Source organism: Gobius niger (genome assembly GCF_951799975.1).
Source record: "Gobius niger genome assembly, chromosome: 17".
Lineage (NCBI taxonomy): Eukaryota > Metazoa > Chordata > Actinopteri > Gobiiformes > Gobiidae > Gobius > Gobius niger.
The window spans coordinates 17,082,774-17,106,229 of record NC_136868.1 but is presented as its reverse complement, the minus strand read 5'-3'; the positions used below and the strand labels follow the sequence as shown (position 1 = coordinate 17,106,229).

Sequence of the window (23,456 nt, the reverse complement as noted above, 5' to 3'; positions counted from 1 at the left end):
TCAACAAGAAAAAAGCTTTTACTCTGGACTTTTTTTCGTTCTCCACTGCATCTTTATCACAGCAATAGTGGCATCCTAATTGGCATAGCATACCTCACATTCAATTATTTTTAGATTGTTAGTAATTATACAACCTTCTTACAGCATTCACATAGCGTTTATTCTAGGAATAAGAAATTTAGACGAGTATGCAAGCAATCTCAAAAATGAAATTATTCTGCATTCATGCATATAATTTTTTTTTTGTCTATCTTTATTATTTCACTTTCTTTTTGGAGGTAAACATTTAAACTGTTGGTGTTAGACCATGTTATACCAATGGGAAATGAGTGGGTCAGAATTCTATGGAGCTAAAGAACCTATACCTGATTTCTTTATAATAAACAATGAAAGAGGAATCTGCTAAATTAAAATATTAGTCCAAAGTCATTCCTAACCTTCCTAACAAATAATTAGCATCCCAATTAGCCTGCTTCAAGTTCATGAAATTGCTACAAATGCTTTATGTAGATGCACAGTGTTTACAACATACTAAAGGAGAACTCATTTAGTTCCACTTTCAGAAAAAAATATAGTATATGGCTTTCAAATTTCTATTAAAAAAAATGTTTTCATTAAATTGCTTCTTCGCTGAAGTAAAACTATGATTAAAACTTTCCACAAATAGCATCCATCAAACTAAGTCATAACTACAACAGGATTAGAACGGGTCATGTGCACTTTAGTGTAGCCATGGTGATTGTTATGCACTTTTTCTTGTGCCTTATCTCTATTTTTGAATTGGATGTGAATCTACTGCTGTCAAGAACTGTTGAAGTGTTTTGTATATCTGAGCTGCCCAGGAAGAATCTCTCTATTTGGGTAAAGACTAATGGGCAACAAGGAAATGAAGACAACAAAAGTATACACTGAGAGAGCCGACCTAACTCTGACGTTGCACCAGATGCTGTACCTCTGGTGTGCTTGTCTTTTGGCTCGGGGACTGGCTTGCATGCGTCAAAAGCCTTCAGATGCTTCAATACACTTTATTGTGGGACGTCACACTGTGGCGACACGGACTATGATGGTTGGACCAAAGGAATGGGCCGAAGCAGAGCAGTGATAAAACTGACTACACCACAGCGCGCTCTCTGGCCTTGGCTCCCCGTCTCCGTTACCCTGGAAACTGTTGTCCATGTAGGAAGGAGCAATTCTATTACAGCGGCCAGGAAATAGAACTATAAAGCATGACTTAACAGTTGTGGAGCAGGAGGGGGCCGGTGCAGAAAAGGATCAGGTCAGGAGAGAGAGAAAAAAGGAAGAAACTAGCAAAGAAAAAAAATTGTACGCTGATAAAAGATTTGAGAGAGAGGCGGGTCACGCAGTTTGGACTTAACACGAGGTCAGTCGATTTGTTGTGGTCAAGTAAAAAGTGAAAGTCAGAGTCCTTACCTCAGCTTGAGCCCTTAGAAACGGGTCATGCCTGCACTGAAGACAATCTGTGATCTGAAAGACAAAAAAACGAGCACAAGGGCAAGTTTAGTTTAAAGAATTAAACAGCTCTGAGTCATAGAAAAACATGTTTTTGAAATGAACACAGCAGATTCAACTGTGATGATTGAGGCGCTACTTTGCCAGTGTAGTAAACATAGCATTATTATTATTTGTCAAAAATCATATTTCTAATACAAGTTTAAAAGTTTTGACACCGTATTTAAGTAGAACAAAAGTTGTATAGAGTAAAGTTCATTTTTAAAGTGGTCATATCATGCATAGTTATGTATAATGAGTGAATATGGATGAAAGAGATACTAAATGAGCATCTCTTCGCACCCTTTTATGTTTTTGGAGCACCCACCACAAGCAGCTGTGGGAATTAACCACATAAGCAACATAAACAATATACAAGCCAACACTTTTACCCAACGGCATGCTAACAAATCAATAGCAAAACAAAATCCAGGAATAACAGAAGCCGTCGCTTTGTAGAATTAAGCAAAAAAATTACTCCAGGTAATTTTGATGAAGGATTTTGATGTGTTCCCTTTAATGTTAAAGAAGAGGTAGGTATTGTTATTCAGTTTGAGTCAGCTTTTGTACAAATTCAATGCAACATCTATACATATCCTGTATGAAGACATAATGCTTCTAACAATAGTGGTGACTCATTTAAATTCTGCCCACAGCCCCTCTAACGGCTCTGACACGGGAGACAGCTAATGGATACTTGGCACAGATTTGATCAAAACCATGTGAAAGTGTCGGAGCGAGAAACGTGCCCGGGAGGCTGTTTAACCATATACCCCTGATCTGAGCAAGTCCCGTCTATTCACCATCCATCATCAGACCGCAGCCCCTCACCACACCCAAATGGACCTTTTCAGCCACTCCACTCGTCTCCTGACGACTGCCCAAAGCTAAATCTACTCTTTTATTCTCCTAGCCTTTGCAGATCCCCTTTTGTTTTTTCATCATCTCACACCATCTCCATCTAGGCTAATGGCACATGCGTACACTCTAAAATCTCATGAAGAATTCTGCTGCGACGCTTTGTTCATTCAGTGGTTCTCGGACTTTCAACAAGAAGTGCTTTAAATATTTACGTACGGTACAACCAAGACTAAATCAGATCTAAAATGGAACTACAGTAAGCTCAACTCTGGACTAAACCATGACTAAACTGGGTGTAAACAAAGACTAATCCAGGATGAGTTTCAAGTTGCCTTAATGTAGGACTAAATCATTGTTGAAATTGTACCTCAAAAGAAAATACACGAGAACTGCAGATGATCCGAAGAAGAACCAAGAGTGCCTCCATTGGCGCGCATGCCAGAGTTTGAGAACCACTGGTTTAGTTCAATGTTTAAGTTTCTTCCATAATGAAGTTTGCATTTCACAGCAATGCAAAGACTTATGTAGAACAGGCAAAGCATTTTGAAATGTTGATTTTGAGGGTTCATATTTATAAAGCACATTTGTACTTCCAAGTTTACATTAAGTAACCACTCACCCATTAACACATTAGACCATTAGTGGGTCAGTTGTCTTGCCCAAGGGCACAGCAGCAGTATGCACAGGCGGGAATAATATACAGATGGTCATAAGGCTGTGGCTAGTCTACGTTATTGTCGCGAAAACACACAGCTGAGTTTTACAGTGTGTCGTGAGGGGCAGACAGTCGAAGAAGGTCAACGTGGAGCCTTTGGGGAGAAACAGGAGTAGGGCGACTGGCTGAGATCAAATAGTGATCGATAGTGAACACACTTAACTCCGGCCGGTGCCCCTGTCACACTCACACACCCTCACACCACTGTAAGGGGATCAAGTTCCCCTTCTTCAGCCAATAGTGCGGGAACAGCCCCTCTGATTGTCAGACGGCTTGTGCGCCTGACCCCCCGCCAAAGCCTGGGAATCATTGGAGGTCAGATCGAGTTACAGCAGGCTTAGACCCGACTTTGTTCTGGCGAGCTAAACTACACCTGCCCCAAAGCTACAGCATCTAACGCGGTTCGAATGACACTACCAAAACCATTTCGGTGGATTTTTTTTTTTTTTTTTTTTTGAAATGACACAATGGAAGGAGAAATGAGTCAAGCCTACCAGGTATAAACACACCCACTTGTCAGAGGATTCGGGAATGCAGCGGTTTGTAGGTCGAAACAAAGGAGAGACTGAAGTGTCTTTTGTGCACGAGTCATAAAATACACCACGTGTCATCTCCGAAATCACCCAAGATAAAAGCAGAGGAGCCTTGGTGAAATACAAACCAATTGGGATAAGATTACGGAAAATATTTGATGCATGACACGGGACATAAAAGAGAAATACTGTACATTGGCTGCAGGCGCCACACGTGTACGGCATGATATCGATTTAATCCACTTACTTTATGCAGTGTACAAGTTTGTCAAATAGCTATGAAATCAGCAACAACAAAAATCTCATACACAAAATATGTCAGCCAGATATTTCTTCTGAAGCTGAAAAAACAGATACAGCTGGGTCCAATGACAACCAACCATGAATCTATAAATAATGACTTGCTATATTCCACAATAATAAACAGTATATCTGGCAGGGAAATGTACGTGATTAAATGTCCACAATGTTGGCAAATACGATAGTTTCCATGGCGAAGTGCAGCAGCCACAGTTTACTTGTTTCAGGTACATTATGCCCAAGCGCTCTGTTTCCATGAAATCCTCTTTATTGTAGCCGGACTAATTTGCGGTGGAAATAAACTCTTTGACATGTTGGAAATGACAAACCAAATATGTTTACTTTCCCTATCGCTAATAAAATGACACAGTTTGACAGGCCTGATCGTCGTAAAGTGGTCCAAAATGGAGGAGGTATACGAGCCAAAACCATCTCTCAAATACAATAACAGCTCTTTGTGAAAAAAAAAAAAAAAATGCTTGTGTCCTGCCAATAACTCCAACAGAGGGATCAGCGCAGACGGTCCGTTTGTGGTCGGAGTGGAAAAGACTTCCACCCCACATTTTGACGAGGGACGGAAAACTTTGAACAAAAACAAGACAAAATTATAGGAGCCCCTTCGCCAGCCCTGATGGCGCTCGACCCCAAAAAAGGACTAGATGAGGAAATATTTTGTTAAGTCAATAATCATTTAAGTTGTTATGATAAATAACACATTACTAGACTATTGGGTTTGATTGATTTTAACTGGTAGGTTGCTGAAAACTGCTGTTGGTCATTGGTTTGATAATGATGAGCTGGAAATGGAAGCTCACTGGGTAAAAAAAAGTTGTAGACTATCAATGTAGCGCAACGAAGAGTACCTGAAAAACATGTTTGTCCAAATAGAGACAAAATCAGTCAAATCCATGAAGTACATTCAGTAAAACATTTTTAGATTGTGGCATTTTATCTGTCGCCGTCACTTCTCAATAGACCCTTTGTTGCCTCTCCCATTATTCTTAAGTGCGGAGGCCAGAATATCTCAAACCTTTGCTGCTGCTCCTACTTAATGAATACCTATCTGTTCCAATATGTCACTTGGTCTTTTCACATCAAATTGCCATCGAGTAACTTCTCCGGGCATCAATAAGCCCGTGCAGAGGGTCCCGTTGGCGGGCCGCAACCTCGCACCACCCTACTCTGTCATATTAACTAGCTCACCTGTCACATCACCTGCTGCTGGCTGTCTGCTCAGAGCCCCAACCAGGTCGACTTAGCCAACAACATCTGCTGCATCGGCACTTCTCTGGACACACTCGCAACTCCCTCCTCAGCTAAAAAGTTCAAACACTTATGATTTGTAACGCTCCCGTCAAAAAACACTGTACACAGTTTGCAACCAACTTGAGAAGTTTGCAAACCACAATGTTCTCCTTTGGATAATGATGTACGAAGCAAGTTATGTGCTTCGTTGATTTTGTAGAGAACTGGCATATTACAGTCTTCCTTTTGTATGAAGATTTGAACCAATACGAAAACCGAGACCCCCCTAATTTTTCCCCTCCTTATTGTGGTAATAGTGTATTATTATTACTGTTGTTCATTGTGGTAGTATATTATTGCAGAACGGGCAGAAGCTCTGAGTCATTGTGGGACTTGTAGTTCTAGCACTCATTATATTATATTCTTAAAGATGAAGTTGAACCTCAGGCAACTCTGAACAATAGCATTCATCACACAAATGAATAAAACATTTGACAGAGACTTCATGTAGACAGTCGTCTTTTGTCAAACTCTTGTCTCAATGTATTAAAAAATTGTCTGTTACATCAGTCTTCAGGCGCTTCACCTCGTTGTAGAAGCCTCGACTCTTGCCCCTGTCGTTTTAAACAATTTTTCATCTCCCTCAGCATTTATCTGTCAGTTTGTCTGTGTTTCCATGTGTCAGTCAGTCTGTCTGCCAGCGCGAACACGGGAGAAATAGATGGAGGAGCACGGCCCCTTTCTATGGCACCTTTGGGTGTCTGAACAACCGCTGCGTACGTGAGGTAAATAATTGAAAAGTGAAAAATCCTGCTGTGCTTCTCTTGTGCCCCGAGTGAACAGGTCGAGTTTTTGAACAGTGAGTGGACAGAATACACAGAATCCTTAATCACACAAGTTTCAGCTTTTGAAATGAGGTTATGAGGGACGTTGCATGGGTAGCTTTTAAATATTAGTAAGAATACGATTATTTTATTTTTTTCTTCAAAATAATGTCAACTACAGACAGTTTGAAGGGGCAAATAAAATGTATGTAAAATCTACTCTATCTAGGGTGAGTTCAGCCTTCTTTTGTACTCTATCACTAAAACTACGATGTTACAGAAGAACTAAGTAACTTGTTTAACTTAAATTATTTTCGTAGTTCCTCTGGGTGTAGTACAAGTGTTAATGGGATGATTGGGGGTCTTTCATCTCCCCCTAATGGCTAACAGGCAAAGCTAACTGCGAGCTAGCGCCACTTAAACAGTATTGGCAGTCAAGTTTGAGTGGAAAAAAGTATCTCAATTGTGTAATTGGATGTACAATATCCTTCTCTCCCTTTGTCTTTTCTGTCAGTGTAGTATTTACTGTCACGGACAATTAATGAGTAAAAAAACGCAACATGCTACGACAACTGCAGTGGTGCTTATGGCCTCTAGGGGCATGAGTTACTTAGTTCTGCTTTAAGGGGTACAACTAGATTTAAAAAAATCTCAACATTGACCAACTAAACACACATGGTTCAGTACAGCCCTTACAAAGTGAGTGCACTGTGCATTACCATCCACTATTACCCTGAGAAGATGCTTCATGCTTTATGTACAGTATATAAGCACTAACACAAGTGCTGCATTAAATATTGATTTCTTTCTGCTCAGGTCACTGTAGAGTTAATCTACAGAAGGAGATATGGAGTGTCTCCGTTCACTGAGGACGACAGACATTGTAATAGTGTTTGTCAATGCGGCTCCATACAATTATGAAGTCATTATTCCAGCCCTAGCCTCCAGTCATTTCTAATTTGGACAAATGACATTTCCATTTAGTAGTTTGACACTTTGTCTCGTCATTGAGACGCACAGAATCAGTCTGCTCTGCCACCCACGGTTTGGTTTTTACTCCCAACAAACAGAATGTATCGACAAATTAAGCACTGCATCATGATCACGGTCGGGTGAAATTAAACAAAGTGTCTCTTAATTGTAGCTTTAGGAAAGGTACAATCAAAGGCATGGTTTTAACTTGGAAAATAAAGCGGGAGTGCACCTACCACTGTTTTTGGGCATGGAGGTTACAATGTTTTGTCTCATCTGTCAAATTTGTGCCAGCTGGCCTCTTGTGGCTGGTTGAATTTGGAAATACTAATCAAATCTATTAGCAAAATGACGGGGAAAAAAGAGATAATTCCCCAAAGTAATTATGATCAAGCAGCTAGCTTGATTGTTTTCCTTGAAGTCTTGAATTGTTCTCCTTGAAGTCTTGAATTGTTCTTCTTGAAGTCTTGAAATGTAACAAATAACATGTTTGTATTTCATCACAGGATCCAAAATCTTGCACGTTTCCAGCTAAGATCCCACCTGTCACACACCCGCTCTTCACACCTGACAAATTCTTTGCGGCGCGTCAACGGGGTGCACCATCTCATTGGCAGTGCACCAACAACAAGGCATGCAACAAGCCCTGTTTACTCAGGACGCAATCACTGCACGACAGACAGAGGGAGAGAGGGTGATGGAGAGAAGCATAAAAGCAACAGGAAAAGAAGGCAGAACAGTGGGGGGAAAAGGGGTGTTGGTTTTGGGAGGTTTTACTGGAGAGGCAGGGATAGACGGGGGAGAGTGAAGCAGAAAGGGTTGGTAGCCCTCATCTTCAGATCAAAGTTTCGTCTTGCTTGTTGTGCCTGAAGCTCTCTTCTTGAGCTGGGGAAAAAGGGAATAGCTCAGTGAGCAGTAGCAGGGGTCTGCAAGAAACTTTTCCCCGCCAAGTTTGCTTTGCTCGTGTAGAGAAGCTGCTTGTCTCTCTCAGTAAAAATGACTCTCCATCAGCGTGTTGTCAGGCAGATAAACAAAGACGAGGACAAGCACACTGCAGCTTCTACAATGCCCTTTTCGTCTGATTTTGCCAAAGAAAGAAACTTGACTTGAGTTTATGCATGCTTGTAATGAAGTAATTAGAAGCATTTGCCTAAATGTTGAGGTAATAACAGCCCTCCACTCAGTGTCATGCTTTCCAATGGGCAAAGTCAGTCAAATGTTTTACAACTTCCAAAAGCCTTGGTATTTTTTGTATCATAATAATTCATAAAATAATGTCATGATAAAAGGCAGTTATATAACATGTATGGGCTATAAAGTACACATTAACTTAAAGTAGAAATAATGTCCCAGAGGCCATAAGCGCCACTACAGGTGTTGTGGCATGTTGCAGTTTTTTTACTCATTAATTGTCCGTGAGAGTAAATACTACACTGGCAGTAAAGACAAAGGGAGAGAGGGATATTGTACATCCAAATACACAATGGAGATCATTTTTTTCACTCAACCTTGGCTCTAAATACTGTTTAAGTGGTGCTAGCCCACAGCTAGCTTTGCCCGTTAGCCTGTTAGCTTCTTCTTTGTGATTCTATAGCATAATGCTTATCGCTAAGCATTATGGGATTAGCAGCAATTGTAAACTAATGGAGATTTTAAAAGTTAAAATACCGGAGTTATTGTTCACATTAAAACACTTGGACACCACAGTGTGTTAGATGAATTTACCAGCAGTAACTCGGCAGCTAACGGAAATGTTCCACGGCTATTTTCTCCACTTTTTATACTGTTTTTTAGCTTATGCTAGTCAATGGAAATGTATGCTAACAGCTGCAAATATGGCGGATCTCCATGGTAACTGTGGAATTTCCCGAACTCTATTAGTGTGTATTGTGCCTCCAACCCGGTGCAGGGAAAGTTGCAAGGGTGGTTTTCTGGCCAGAGACACCAGGGGGAGATGAAAGACCCCCCAATCATCCCATCAACACTTGTATTACCCACAGATGGACAACGAAAAGGATTTATTAAGGTATTACTTACTTCTTCTTTAACCTTTAATACGAAAGAAAAATGGTCAATACAATAAAAACAACTTTTACATAAATAAGTGCAGATTCTATACTGGCTCTTTCTCTAAAGATTTATTTAATTAAATGAAAGGTCACCCCTGTTCATCAGCCAAGGGAATGACCACACACTTTCCACGCACAGAGGGAGATTAAAGCCGTCTTAAACGGATTACAAAGTCAAAAACTCAGAGATATCCTCAGTAATCTGCAGTGCTGAGCTCACTCGACTCAAAGATTGCAGCACTGTTACAAAAAGTAACTCCTCCACCTTCAAACTCCCCTCTGTGGGTTTTGAGCAAGAGTCTGCCTCAAACCACCGGTACATTTTTAGCATTCGCCTCTGAGGCCAAGTCCAAATCCAAACAAAGTCTTGTGCCAAAACACCACCACTATAGACCACAGACAATGGCCAGCAGCGCTACGGTATTTCAAGATACAAGGAAGAGAGCCAAATTCATTTCGGGGCATCACATTTGACGACGCAGAGATCAATCACGGCGGGACGTTATCATTTTACAGGGAAGACATGATTAGCGGCAGCAGCGCTAAAGATGCGTTCAAGAAAAACTGTAATTTGGTGGCTTCTCAATTTAAATGCTAATGCCGTCGCAAGCTCAGTGTGCCTCTTTTCTGCTCTGGAGTAGTTAGCAGATGACAAATTAGCCTGTCTCGTGCGTGTTTGTTGCCTTTGTAAGTGAGATGTAGATACACGGGGCGTGGTGTCGTGACTGACAGCATCTTTAAAAAAAAAGAGTGATGGGAAGTTATCCTCGACGCCATATATCTCCCGCCGTGACACGACACAACGGAAATGGAGAATTGGCTGCGTAAACATGATCTTTGACCTCTGTTTATCCAATATTCCATCAGGATGACAGACCGCAGCTCCAAACCTGCCCCCAGTTTCCATTATAGGCCTTTGTGGAGCTGCAGTCATACAGGGTCATGGAATATACGGAGAACGGACGAGATTGAGGTCTTAAGGTGTGACAAACAGCACCGAAAAAAGGAAGAAAAAAAAAAAAGTGATGCTAGGAGCTAGGGGCCATCAGCTAGCTGTGAACGCTCCTTTGGGATGCCGCAGGATGCCAGTCTGCTTGTAAATGTTCCCTCAAACTTTTGGGAGTTTTTGCTGACTTGTAACACTTTGACCTTGTTTAAAAATAGAGCTTGAAGCAGAAAAGGGTCGGCTTTCCAAGAGCTTGTGCTGATTTATAAACATTGTCTCTTACTTGACCAGTATACCTTAATGTTTTTGATTTATGATATTGTGCTACCAAATACATCAACTTTACGCTTCTTTTTTTATTATTCCAATGAATTGTGGGTCCAATTCCAGCAACCATGGACATTATATAACACTGGACGGTAGGCTACATACTCACTCATTTAGGGTCAATTCATATTCACACTAAATGTGCATATGAGGCATTAGACACAATTTTTGCTAAAACATAGTTAACACAATTATATTTAAGATTTTGCAAATAAACATTTCCCAGCTTTCTTTAGTTTGATCATTTGTGTGATGTTTAGAGTTTCACTTCCTTATTGGAGACTGACAAGAAGTGAGATAGATAGAGGACAACAATCTTAAACTGTTTCCATGCCAACCATGTTATGTCAATAGACACAGAGAGCAACGTGTCATACAAGGGGGCGAGGCCTAGCTGAAGGGGAAGAAAACCTTTCATGGGAATCAAAGTTTTCCACAATTTTTAGCCATTGTCTGTCGGACTATAGACATATTTATCACACACCAATAAAGACAAGCAAAATGAAGTCCATATGTTTTTTTCACAGCAAATTGTTCAGTAGAAGCAAAAAACAGCACTTGTTAGCATTGCTTCGCTAACGTTAGAATACGCAGCATGAAGCTAGTGGTTAGCACTATCCGTTTTTTTAAATATCTATGGGCTGTTGAACCACATGATTCCTCTCCATTTCTCTGTATCTTTATTTAGTACAAATATATATCTTCAATTCAGCATTTGTTAGTAAGGTCAGTAATGGTAAAGAAATGAGAGAAAGTTATGTTTTCTTCTCTTTTTTGTTTTCTTCCTCTGGCTACTTCAAACATGACCGTATATGGGCCAGACCTTTTGACTATGTCACTTCCTGTCAGTGGCTTAAAAATTCAAATAAACTGACTTTTCCAAAGCCCAACTTTTCTTCATAAAATTGCTGCTTCGCTGAAAAAAAATTCAAGTTATTTACTTACAACTGATGTTATTCATCTAAATAAGTCAGATTTTCAAAAGCATTAAAAATCTGGCATATGCATTTTAATCATCTGCAGGTCTTTGAGTCTTTTAATAAATGTACAAATATGGGGGTGACCTTAGAAACCCCTGTACGCAGTGATGACTAGACAAATGACTTTAGTCAATCCCCCTCTGATTTTAGACAAAACTTTCAGCTGACTCATAAAAGTTTGACCTTGTTTAAAAACTATATGGAAGCCAGTCAGGAAGAGGTGTGCCACCCTGCGGCTCGGTCACATCTATTCTTATTGCACTCCTGGCACCTTCACCCTGATCCGGTTTCCTCAATCAGAAACTATAGTCTGACTCCAGGGTGTGATACTTAACTTTGAGAGCTCAGCTGAGAAATGAGCAGAGAGGGGAAGAGCGAGGGGACTGTGTGAGCAGGAGATTAGGTTAACAGGATGAATGAGAGTCATATGTACAGTCAATGTACGCGGCCAAACAAAACACGTGTTGGGGAAATTTTCTCCTCAAGGCTCCGCTGTCCGTTGGCACTTAGACATGTTTCAGTTCTTTGGCACCGGCCCTCACACCTCCGCCGCTTGTTTCACAGCCAAACAATACATGGGCTTTATACTAAAAGCCTCACAGCACAATCCAAACTAATTATGTCGACATTTGGGATAGGACTTTGTTATACTGGTAGTTTGTAACATGTGTGCATAGGGCCAAAGGTAAAACAGCAGCAGAAGGAGAATCAGTCCTTTTGAAATACTCTTTATTCATCTTTTTTTAGATGATTGCTCTTCCTTTTCAACTAGAATGATTTTTTCTTCAAGCCCACCTGTTATATTTACGTACATACTTAATGAGTCACAACTAGACACATTTATTTTTGTTCCAAACATGTTGAAAACAATCTGCAAACATTAAAGTAAATATGGAGTGTCACAGAGATTTTCTAATTCTCTAATTTTCTCTGTTGAAATGTTGTGACTTTCCAGGAAGAGCTCACACTAAGTCACACGCTGTAGTTACACAATTATCTTTTGAGGCCTGAGTAGTTCTTTACCTTTGACAAGACATGACAGTATATCGCACATGTATTTTTTCCGCTTTGATGAAAGAGACCTGTTGCGTCATTTCAGTTTCATACCGACATGTTTTGTTGCATTTTGTATCTTCCAAAATGAAAAACACCATTTCCTCGTCCCTCCCTGCTCCGCGGGATCAGAATCGGCTTTTCAGCATGCAGGGCAGATGCACATTCAGAGCAGGTCTCCAAGCAGAAAAGTGTGGCACAGGTTTTATACTGATGTGAGCTGAGATGAAAGCTGGAATAGCAGCAGCAAGCAAAGAAAATACTTGTGGGATCTATTTCTCAAGCTAAGGTTATATTGTACTCTGACACATTCATCACATTTGGCATTTGTAATTAAACCAACTTACTTAATAACAGTAATATAAGCTTAACATTTACCTGCTCTGTAGTGGTTTCCTACTGTTGACCCACTCATTTTACAGCAATATCCTAATTCAACAGCATTTTCTTAGCAGGTTAAGCATAAAACTTTAATTACAGCGTTCTAATTTGAATCAGCTTTGCATTTCCAACTATTCCTCCGTTGTAAGCGCTAATAGAAATATTAATTAGTGATATTTTTTACAACAATTAAACCAGGGGAAACACAAGCTGAATATACGTTGTGCATGTTACGCCAAAATCTCTTCACTTCTAAACTATTAAGTCCAGATTCAATTTATTTTAGGGAAAAATCCCAACACCATATGGACCCCAGTTGGTTTATGCACCTACACCCTCTGTAATAAAACATGTACAGTGAGAAGTGACATCTTTAGGTAAGGACTTTGTGCAAATGTGTGCTGCTAATGGACTCCACAGATGACTTGGAAAGACCTGAATTAGCCGAAAGCAAAGACATCGATTCTGAAAGCATCAACAACGTGAAGCCCTCCAAAGCAGTGTTTATGAAGCTGTCTCACCTAAGAGTGTTTAATAAAGAAATGTGCCTCTCTTTTATAGCTCTCGGTCAGACACTCCACTGCTAAGAGCTTTCAGTCCCGCTTTAAATTGTGCTGGGACTTGAGGGCCACGGTGTGTTTGTGAGAGAAGCCCAAGGAGAGGCTTTACAGTAGAACGAAGTTAAGAAAAGGTATATTTCCTAGACCGATTCCCTCATGTCATGCTGTAAAGTTATCGGAGGCCGCACAATTTTATGTCATATAAATTCTTCCTTGAGAACATTTCATTATAGATATATTGTCTTTATCATTATCTAAACATTAGTGCCTTTTCAGTCCTGTTGCAGAACTTGCATACAGCTAGTTTTGTGAGCTGATTTCCTTAATAATAGAAGTAAGTCCAGTTATTTTCTAAGATGCTTTCACTGTGAAAACAACCAATTTTGAGAGGCAATTTGGCAACAGTTTGTTTCTTTCTACTTTGCTCTTTTAAAGTTTAAAGGCTAAATTGCTCTGTAAAGAGAGCCATTTTGCCTGAAGAAGCTTTAATTCTGGGCACTATTTTTGTCTCTCTGAAGGAGGACCAGTACCGTTATTTTCTGAATGACAGCCTTAGACTTTCGCACAGTACAGTAGGCTATATTCTTGTATGTGTCCCTGAGGCCTGCCACTGTTTGAATGCATTTTTTTTTTTTTACGAGCAGGTCTCCAGAGTCCACAGGCAGTGATTGATGGGAGGCGAAAAGACTAACACCCCGGATCTGAAGTCAATCTCATTATCGCCGGACACAGTGTACAGTGGACATCTTTATAGAGGTGCACCAGGTCGTGCTCTGACTACACAAGGCTTGGCAGGCGGACACTGCAGACTGTAGTGGGAATAGGAATCAAGTCATTCAAAGTGAGGATGGAGAAGGGCCTGCTTTGTGCTCTGTTTAATGCCTGTTTAATGTACAACAGTGTGAGAGAAAGGCCGAGGACAGCGAGACATAAAACTTTAGGAGGGTGCTCACAGTGGGAGGTGGTGGCTGCCTTTGGGGCCGCATTGAAAGTTCGGTGGCGGAGACAAGAATAATGCTCAAGTCGGGGATGAAAGGTGCGGCTGGAAAACAGCTTTGTTCATCCATTTACATGCGGAGTTCTAGCTTGACTAATTGGCCAATGTTTCAGTGCCAGTGCAAGCATGAAAGGGAGCTAATTTATTGACAAGTGCTCGATGCCCACTTCACTAGTGGCTACGCTCCAGACCAGATCACTTTTGGAAAACGTGCTATAACATTTGCCCATTGATGCTTTGTGTCTGTCAAATTCACTAGTGTTCTTGTGATTGTAAGTAAAAGTGGCATCATAGTTTCTATTCTATTCTAGTTTGGGGAGTTTTCTTACAATATATTGTGAGTAACTTATTGAGAGTGAACAGCAGAGATATCCGAGCAACTCATCATTACTTGTTGAGGCTATTGTACTCAAGCTGGACTATGCTCTTTTCAGTCCACTCTTTAAGACAGTTGCAATAAAACCAGTCCACAAGTTCATGAAATTGATGCTTTATAACTTGATGCACAGCGTTTCCCACACAAATGTCTGAGTTTATACTAATATACTAAAGGTGGACAAAACAAGTTTCATTCCATAACTAGAGAAAAATAAGGTAATAGTTCCTTCATCCACCAGGCTGTTAAAAAGCTGAGCTCTCCCCTTCCCCCTCTTTACTGCCCCCATTATGTCGCCACCTGGATTTAACAGTATGCTGCAGTTCCCAGGTCTAGGCTCAGCAACACGATGTGCCCATATAATGATACATTTTCACGCATGGATTGGCCACCATATCGTCCAGATCTTAACCCCATTGAGAATCTTTGGGATGTGCTGGAGGCGGCCTCGCAGTTGCTATAAAAAGCAATTACATTTTCAACCTTGTAATGTAAATCTATCTATCTACCGTATTTTCCGGACTACAAGTCACTCCTGAGTATAAGTCGCACTCCCAGCCAAACAATGAAAAAAGTGCAACTTATAGTCCGGAATATGGTATCTATCTATCTATCTATCTATCTATCTATCTATCTATCTATCTATCTATCTATCTATCTATCTATCTATCTATCTATCTATCTATCTATCTATCTATCTATCTATCTATCTATCGGCGGAGTCCTCCTTATGGGGTTTTCGTATCCAGCAAAGGAAAGTTCTGAACCAGAAGTTTCAGTTGCCATAAAAAGCAATTACATTTTACAACCTTGTAATGTAAATATAACTGGCATTTACAAAGGGAACCACCACTGAGATCAAACACACGGGGGCATCAAATGAAGGCGGCGCTGACACGTTCACCTGAAACAGTAGAAGCAAAAGGCTACAGCCGTGTGCGATTCTTCACTCAAACCACCGCGCGCTCCCGTTAAAATGTCACCGCCCGACTTCCCCACCGCACGATGCACCCGCAGACAAGATGACAAGCGCGCACAGCCGAGCCTTGGCCCCTTGTCACATCATTACTTAATTCCCCTGATAACAATTACCTCTGAAAGGAACAAAAGCTGGCGCCAGGCTACAACTATCACTGACACTGCGGCTCAAAGAACAACAGGCTGATTTTCTGGCGGGCCAATTTGCAGAGGATCCACGCTGAGGCCGAGCTAATGAAGGGAAGTGTTTAGCTCAGGAGGCGCGGACCACAGACTCGCAGGCAGGAGATGAGCAGACGACAAGCTAGGGAAGAAATAAAACAGTTGGCCAGTCGAAACAGAGGAGTCTTAGGATAAAGTGTGCTGTCTGCAACTTGCTCATTTGTTTTGTTGGAGAAGAATTCAACAAAATCCACCAAAACAAGACGAAATTTAGGAGCATCTTGGCAATAATAATGCTCAGTCAGAAGGAAGACCGTTGTATTATGTTTTTTCTCAATATGTTTGCTGTGCACCCCTTTTCCTGTGGCCTTTCGAGGGACGGGAACAATCTTTTTTCCCATCCCTTACATTGCAGGGATGTGAAGTCATCGGTTGTCAGTCTCAATTGTTCTAATCTGTGTTAGAAAAAAGAGGTAGAAGCCAAGTCTAAGTTGAGAAATACTTCAAGGGCACATCATGAAATTTCATCATCAGTCATCCTGAGTTAAGTCCGGAATCGACAAAAAGTCACCGAAAATGTCAAGATCAATTCTGGGATTCAAACGACGTCCAAGCGCATATCGCTAATGATCTGAATTGGAGACGGATTGGATGCCGAAGCACGTCACAGGGACATCCTTAACAATTGTTTGGAAGAATTGTACGGGAACGCATGAATCCAAGTTAACCACAGAGTCCAGGCAACTCCATCTCTGGTCTCTATTATTAAGACGAAACATTAACTCCCATTGAGCTGCTACAGTACAGCATTAAACCCAGCCATGTGAAAGAGCCGGCGTGACAGCAATAGATGAGGTTTTCTAATGAGAAGGGACAGGCCGAACAGGAGGGAGAAGCTAAAATGTCAGGCCACTGGGTGCAGGCATTATACAGGGGGCAAGGGCTGCAAAAATGTGCACAGCAGTCGAGCCCACAAACCAACCCGCCGGCAAAATTCTCCTTTATGTGCAATGATCAATGACTGCCCTCATTCTGATTAAAATAAATAACATTCTTGTCAGAATATAAACAAAAGTGAACGCTGTTTTTTAAACCGTCACAGCCCGTGAGCGTCTCCAAAACTGTTTAGCGCGGGCCCGACAGATAGATCACAACATGGCGACAAGCTCTGCGATATCCCCCCGCTTATTTGCAACCATTCGCCTGCAACAGACGGCATGGATTCGAGTAGGAAACGTAAACATAGTTATTTAGAAATGGCAAGTGAGAAAACAATTATACAGCGGGCTCCCTGTTTCGAGGCCTCATGACTGACAAATGAGGTGGTGGGGATGTGGTATGTCTGGGTTCGGTTGAGGATCGTGGGGATGTTAATCATTTCCACCTCTGGTTTTTACAAGAAGCAGCACGCTCGCTCTGCCAGCACCACTGCCATATACACGCACGCCCTCATCAACATTCTCCCCGTGCAGCGCGTAAAGACCAGGCAGGTATATTTCACAACGGAGTTACAGCACTGAGCCTCCGAGAAGCTGCTGTAAACGTGCACAGTGTGGAGGGAGAAGATGGTAAATAACATGAAAATGACTAGGCATAAAGTTGGATTTATGATCCGGCAGTTTTTGAGTCACTGTAACAAAAAAGTCCAAATGATGGAGATATAGGCACACATCCAGCTTTGGGGATTCATCACATTCTGACTTTCCTGCGAAAGATATGTATACTCAGTATCAAGAGTGTTTGCTTTTAGGCTCAATTTAAAGCTAAGTCTCTAAGGACTGTTGCTTATTTTATTCTTTTACTTTAAGATAGAGGCAGGGAGGCATAGCGGCTGCAAGGGGTGGTTGTAAAGTATAGTATTAATTGTTGAGGAAGCAGGAGTTGTGTAACAGCCTAAGCTAGAGAAGTCCAAACTATGGCCCATGTGGCATTTGGATAAATATTTGTTATCCCTCGGCTTCCTGCTGAATTGGCCCATTATATGGTAGTTTTACTGAAATATATAAAAACATAATAATCCTATTCAAATGTAAACTCAGTTACAAACATTCTGGTGAGAGACCGCCCTGACAGAGTGACAGAAAAACTGCTAAATGCAGCCATCTGGCACTCCGCTTTAGATATGTTGTTCAGTTTGTGGTCCTTAAAAGGACAAAAAAAAGGACATCTCTGGTCTACGCATTCACAAATCAGAAGGTCAGCGTCTCAGCCTGAGCGCACTGTCCTGTATTCCCTATGAAAGACACCCAATACCCATTGCTCACTCCAGACACAGTACGTGGTGACATGAAGGGCATCTTGCATAAACATCCGCGAAATCGCCATGCAATCTGCTGAATTCAGATGAAAAAGTAGAGGAGAAAAACACACTGTGTAGTTATGAAGTTAACTTTGTGCAAAACATCTATACAAAAGCATAATGTAAGGAAAAATTCTAAAGATTGATAATATGAATCAGAATATGTTTGACGAAAATCCAATTTATGAAAAGGCGATATTAAACTCTCAACAACATCCTGCGGATCTCGAAATAGCCAATTATCCATGTGAGCTGATAAGAGAGAAAAAGAGGTGGAGAGTAAAACTAGCCACACGGATTTAGGAATGCAGGAAGATACGCTCCTGTTTATCAGCCTGTGTAATTGTTCGGAGCCGTTTTGGTTAATTAACTAAATGTTGTCTCGAGGTGGTGTCTGGATGCCGACAGGTACTGAGCTCTATCAAACCACCCAAGTGTCTCCGAGGACTGTGTGAGCGAAGGAGAACGCCTCTGGACAGGGGATGATAATTGTAAAAGCAACAGGGGGGGTGAGTGCAGCCGCACACACTGAAACTATTAAAACAAGGAGAGAGGATTGTTCCCTCCGCTCTTGTCTCTGCGCCTTGGGAAATAGGTGTAGGTGCTAACTAACCCACTTTCAAGAACAGTATGTCATGTTTCTGTATCATAAACTACTGAAGAAGATTCACCTATTGTGCATGTTTCGGTATTCTAGATGGCTAGTGATGAAAAAGGTAAGAAAAATCTCTTAAGTATAAGCATTCTTAAAAGTAATGACATTTTGGAGTCTTTTCTATGTGAGATTTCGATCTCTCTGCCGTCTCCATTCGCCAACAGTCTATTTTAATGTAATACAACTTTAAAAGCCTTTCTCCTCTCATCGTTACACAGCATCCTGACATCTCCAGTCAAATCCCCGTACTACATGACTGACCCGCTCACACAGAGAAGTTCAAACCTCCTCCCAAACCGCGGCTCTCCTCTCTCATTTACTCCTTCTTTAGCTCTAGCTGTTCCCTCTGAGCAGCTCTGACTTCTTCAATTTGCCCCGCTGGGTCTTGGCAAGAGGCAACCAAACGGCTTCTTCCGACCAAAAATTCGATTGGCCCACTTCAAGCTCGCACTCTTTTGGGTCATTTATTTCGTTCCCTTCCTGGCGTGTAGCGACTGGTCCTTCCAAAGGCACTTATGCAGCAATGGAAATCATGTTGGGTAGTGGCCCGGGCTCTTAGGCTTCATGGCGTACCCAGGAGCGGAGAGGACCTGCATGGGGAGTAGAAAGTCCCAGTAGGATGGTGCTTTTGTAAGGCGTCCAGGTCAACAATATTGTGTTTAGCTTGTGTATAAACAAACACAAACAGTTAAGTCTGTGCCTGTAAAGCTACACTGTTCTGGGATTAGCGCAGTAAACAATAGTATGGACTGATATATACAGAACAAGGGGAGGTCGGCTGCAAATGACTTCCATCCAAAATGACTCAAAAAGTCTGTTGTGACCAATTAGAAGAATCAATTTTGACAGATTTTTGACCTCTTAACCCCCACATTTTCTCCATTTCGGCTTTACCTGAATCTAAAAGCTTCTTGAAAAAAGTGTCGAAATAGCAACGGAAATGAGGATGAAAATGCAACAAAAAAGCAACAAAAACATGACAAAAAAGCAAAACAAGAGCGACAGAAAAGCAATGAATTTGTGGCAAAAATGTGACCTACAAAACTGATGGTAATCTTTTCCGGCATGTTTTTGTTATGTTTTTGATGCTTATTTATTGCTATTTTGGGACTATTTGATAAATTATTACTTTATCATGTCTTTGCCACTTTTTTGGGCATTTTCATTGCTTGTTTTCGTCGCTATTTTGACTCTTTAATCATGAAGCTCTAAGATTTGGGTAAAGCCAAACGAGACAAAATGTTCTCAGGCCAGGTGGGGGTTAAAGGTACATTATGCAACTTTTAATGTAGAAAAGAAAAGTTGATATCTGTGTGTATTTGACCTTGCAGTGACCCAGCGGCTGTATGAGTGGCCAGTATGCCGCCTTTACTTTCCGTAACAGTGGTCTCTAGGACGCTCCAGGATCAACTGACTACCACAAAACCTTGAAAACAATTGATTCTTGAGCAATGTAGAGACCACCGTGATCCAAAAATATAGGCGCCATGCTGACTCAGCCAGTGGGTCACTACACACTAATTATCAGCTTTTTTTTTTGCATAAAAAGTTGCATAATGCACCTTTAAAAAGTTACATGACAAGACAAGGCAATCATACATACACCGATCATTGTGCCAACTCTGCTACAATATCCAGCTTATCTTGACCTTGTAGTTCGGACACTTAATTGATTATTAACACTGTTTTAATAGCAAAGGACTCGTATCGCGCTCTGCGCAGCCCGCTGGCCTCATTCACCTCCACTGACCTGGGTCTTAAACTGGGGCTGCTGCCGCTCTGCTCCACTGCCTCCATTGACACGATCATGATAATAGTTGGTGATCGCCGGTGGCTTTGGTTTGGTCAATGGCGCAGTGACAGAGGGGCTGACACGGGGGTGTGAGGGCACTCTCTCTCTCCGACCGGGCTATCAACAAACGCAGGCGCGCTCACAGCAAGGTCGCTGTGGGAGGGGGGGGGATACTGAACTGTGTGACAGTAAAGATTTGTGTGTCCAAACGTTTTGGGTACGGTTTGTTATCTACGAAGGTTTTGTATCAAGGATGGATTAATAAAGAACTGTCAGCGCAAGCTTGCGAGAAGAGGGAAATTAAAGAATGTAGACTTTATCGACAGTGACTGGTATATAAAACAACAGCTTTAGATAAGGAATGTTTACCTTCGGAGCTTGATTACTCAGGGGTGGTTTCTTTATTGTCGACATTTATTAGCACATTCCTGACATAAGTGAGAATTATTTATATTTTTGTTGGTGAAGCTATACTAAATGAGGCTGCAAATAATCGATAAGCTGTACTTAATTAGCTACCTCAGAAAAATAAAGCATTTAATCAGAAACTGTTAACTATACTTTTATGCATGCATTATTCGAGTGCTTATATAAAGGGTAGCAGCAACAATCCATAAAGTTGAGATGGGGAGACTATATCAAAGCAATGCAATAGGGTGCAGCCATACACTTGTCACGCCTCATCTGATGGTGTTACCACCCTTATTCTACCCTTAGACATCCTCTTTTGTGGGTCGGCAACAGCGCCAGTCTGTATTACGCACGCCGACACACACATGACAAAGGGGAGGAGTCTCTGGGGGCACTTGGTCTACAGGACATGCTTTACACCGACTCAGATGTCCCTTTAAACTATTATCCTAGTTCAATGAAAGACGGCATTTACTAAATACACAATAGGGAGGTGTGGACAGCATTATAGTAGATTTGTATTGTGTTCCAGCTATAGTAAAACGCGGATGGACAAGTGGGTGAGAGTAAAGTAAAGTAGAGTATTGAGCGTATAGGTTTTATTTAAGGATTGTTAGCGGTGACATAATCCAACAAAGAAAACACTCAATCCCATGAATGTCCTGATATTTCCGTGGATTGCACCAAAAGTAAAAAGCACTGTTTGGGGAAAAGTCCTTCAAAAGTGACTTGGTGGGCTGAGAAAGGGCCTGTCATGGCTCTGAGTGGCTATGTTTGTATTTCTTCTGAAGTCTGTGAGCATTTTTAACAGCCCCACGCTCCATCTAATTATTACAAAATGGCTTAAACACTGAGTAGCATTAGTCTGTTCCACTAATCCAGAAGACCAATTACCGAGGGACAAAAATAGTCTCTTTACAGAAGCATTTTCTAGTTTCAAGCCCATAGCATCGAAATTGCATTAGGCCATATATAATTATGTCAAAACAAAAGAAAAGCAATTATAAGTTGTTCTTAAGAAAGACAGAGTTTTAATATGAAAATGTTTCTTGTTGCTTCCTGGAAAATTAAAAGAAAAAAAAATCTGATGGCACAAATTAATTAAGCTTTAAATATGAAGTTAGAAAGGTTTTACTATATTCACTGTCAGGCCATTTTTTTGGTTTGCAAAAATTCAGTTAAATGATGTGTTTTATGGTTAGCAGCTACCACTTAATGCTTTTGTCGCTGTTTTTTAATCCAAATGGCAAAATGAACAGGAAATGTACTTCCGAAACCCTGCTATGGGTGGGAGCAGCGTAAACGCCCTCAGGACAGACCGTGGAATATACATAAACAACCAATCAGAGGAGTAAATCTCTTAAAATAAACAAAATCTAAGGATTTGTGTTGGTGAGAAAATGGATGGGTGCATTGAAGAAAATGCCTGGAAGAAAAGGCTCTAGAAGAGATTCTTGAAGCAAACCAACATTTTATTCGAAATGCAAGACGTGTTTGAAGGACACTTAAGATTTTCAGATAAGAAAATGCCAACGCTTTTGTGCTTGGCAAAGATTTTGAAAATGTATTTGAAAACTTCTTTTGAGGATGCGCCGCACTCTTGAGCTGCCCTTTCTTGTTCCTCGAATTTACTGGCTGATTTCAACAACAAGCTCCTTCCAAATCTTTCAGCCTCAAAAAACAACATAGCTAAGTGCAGACATCCACTGGTCCAGCTCTGACACTAAGTGCTCTCACTCTCAGCCGTATCCACATAGAGACAGACCGCGTCCAAACAAGATGAGAATCCATTTCTGACAGCGAGTCGTGCGCCAGAGGTCCGGGCAGCGTCAGAGTGATCTAACGCGCACATGAGTCAGCGCGAGTGGGCATTTCTGATTTTTCACACTCTTTTGCCAGTAAACATTTCAAGCAGCTGGCTCTCCAACTCTCTCCAAGTATATAATCAGTCGTGGAGGATGGTAATGCGCTGATGAAAAGGACACCAGGTCCAAAGGGTCAGACCTTGAGGGAATTCGGTCAAAGGGACAACCGCGGAGGAGACAGGCTTTGGACCAGAGATGCAGCAATCCAGCTTTTTTTGCTAGTGATACCGATACTGGGGTTTGAGTATCTGCCGATATCCGATATTTACCGATACCAAGAGACTTTCTTAAAAGTGGCTTTCCATTTTAGGATCAATAAAGTCATATTTTATTGTCATGATGTTACAGATAGATTATCAGTTTTATCTATTTATAGACTCTTGTATAAACAACAAGGATCTCTGGACTTTCTCTACACAAAACATATATGACAGGCTTTAGGCTATACATGAACATAAACAACTCACATGAAGTGATCTGATCATTACAAATATGTTAGATCAGTTATTTCTTAAACTAAAAAACAAACACTTGGCTTCAGCAGTGGCCGATTTTACTTTATTAAGCTACTTTAGGTATTTCTGTCATAGTTTCTGACCCAGCCTGATTAGTTTTCGTTAGCATTAGCATGCTCCCGTTAGCTTTA

The 23,456-nt window shown here is 41.2% G+C and overlaps 1 protein-coding gene across 1 annotated transcript in view; it reads right to left on the bottom strand.

Annotated features, from left to right (window-relative positions):
• Positions 1–23,456, bottom strand: part of sema6bb (sema domain, transmembrane domain (TM), and cytoplasmic domain, (semaphorin) 6Bb) — a 178,629-nt gene that overhangs the window by 132,132 nt on the left and 23,041 nt on the right. Inside the window, exon 2 of the mRNA XM_079574459.1 lies at positions 1,432–1,485. The gene's annotated coding sequence lies outside the window, so the exon portion shown is untranslated. The remainder of the gene's footprint in view (positions 1–1,431; positions 1,486–23,456) is intronic.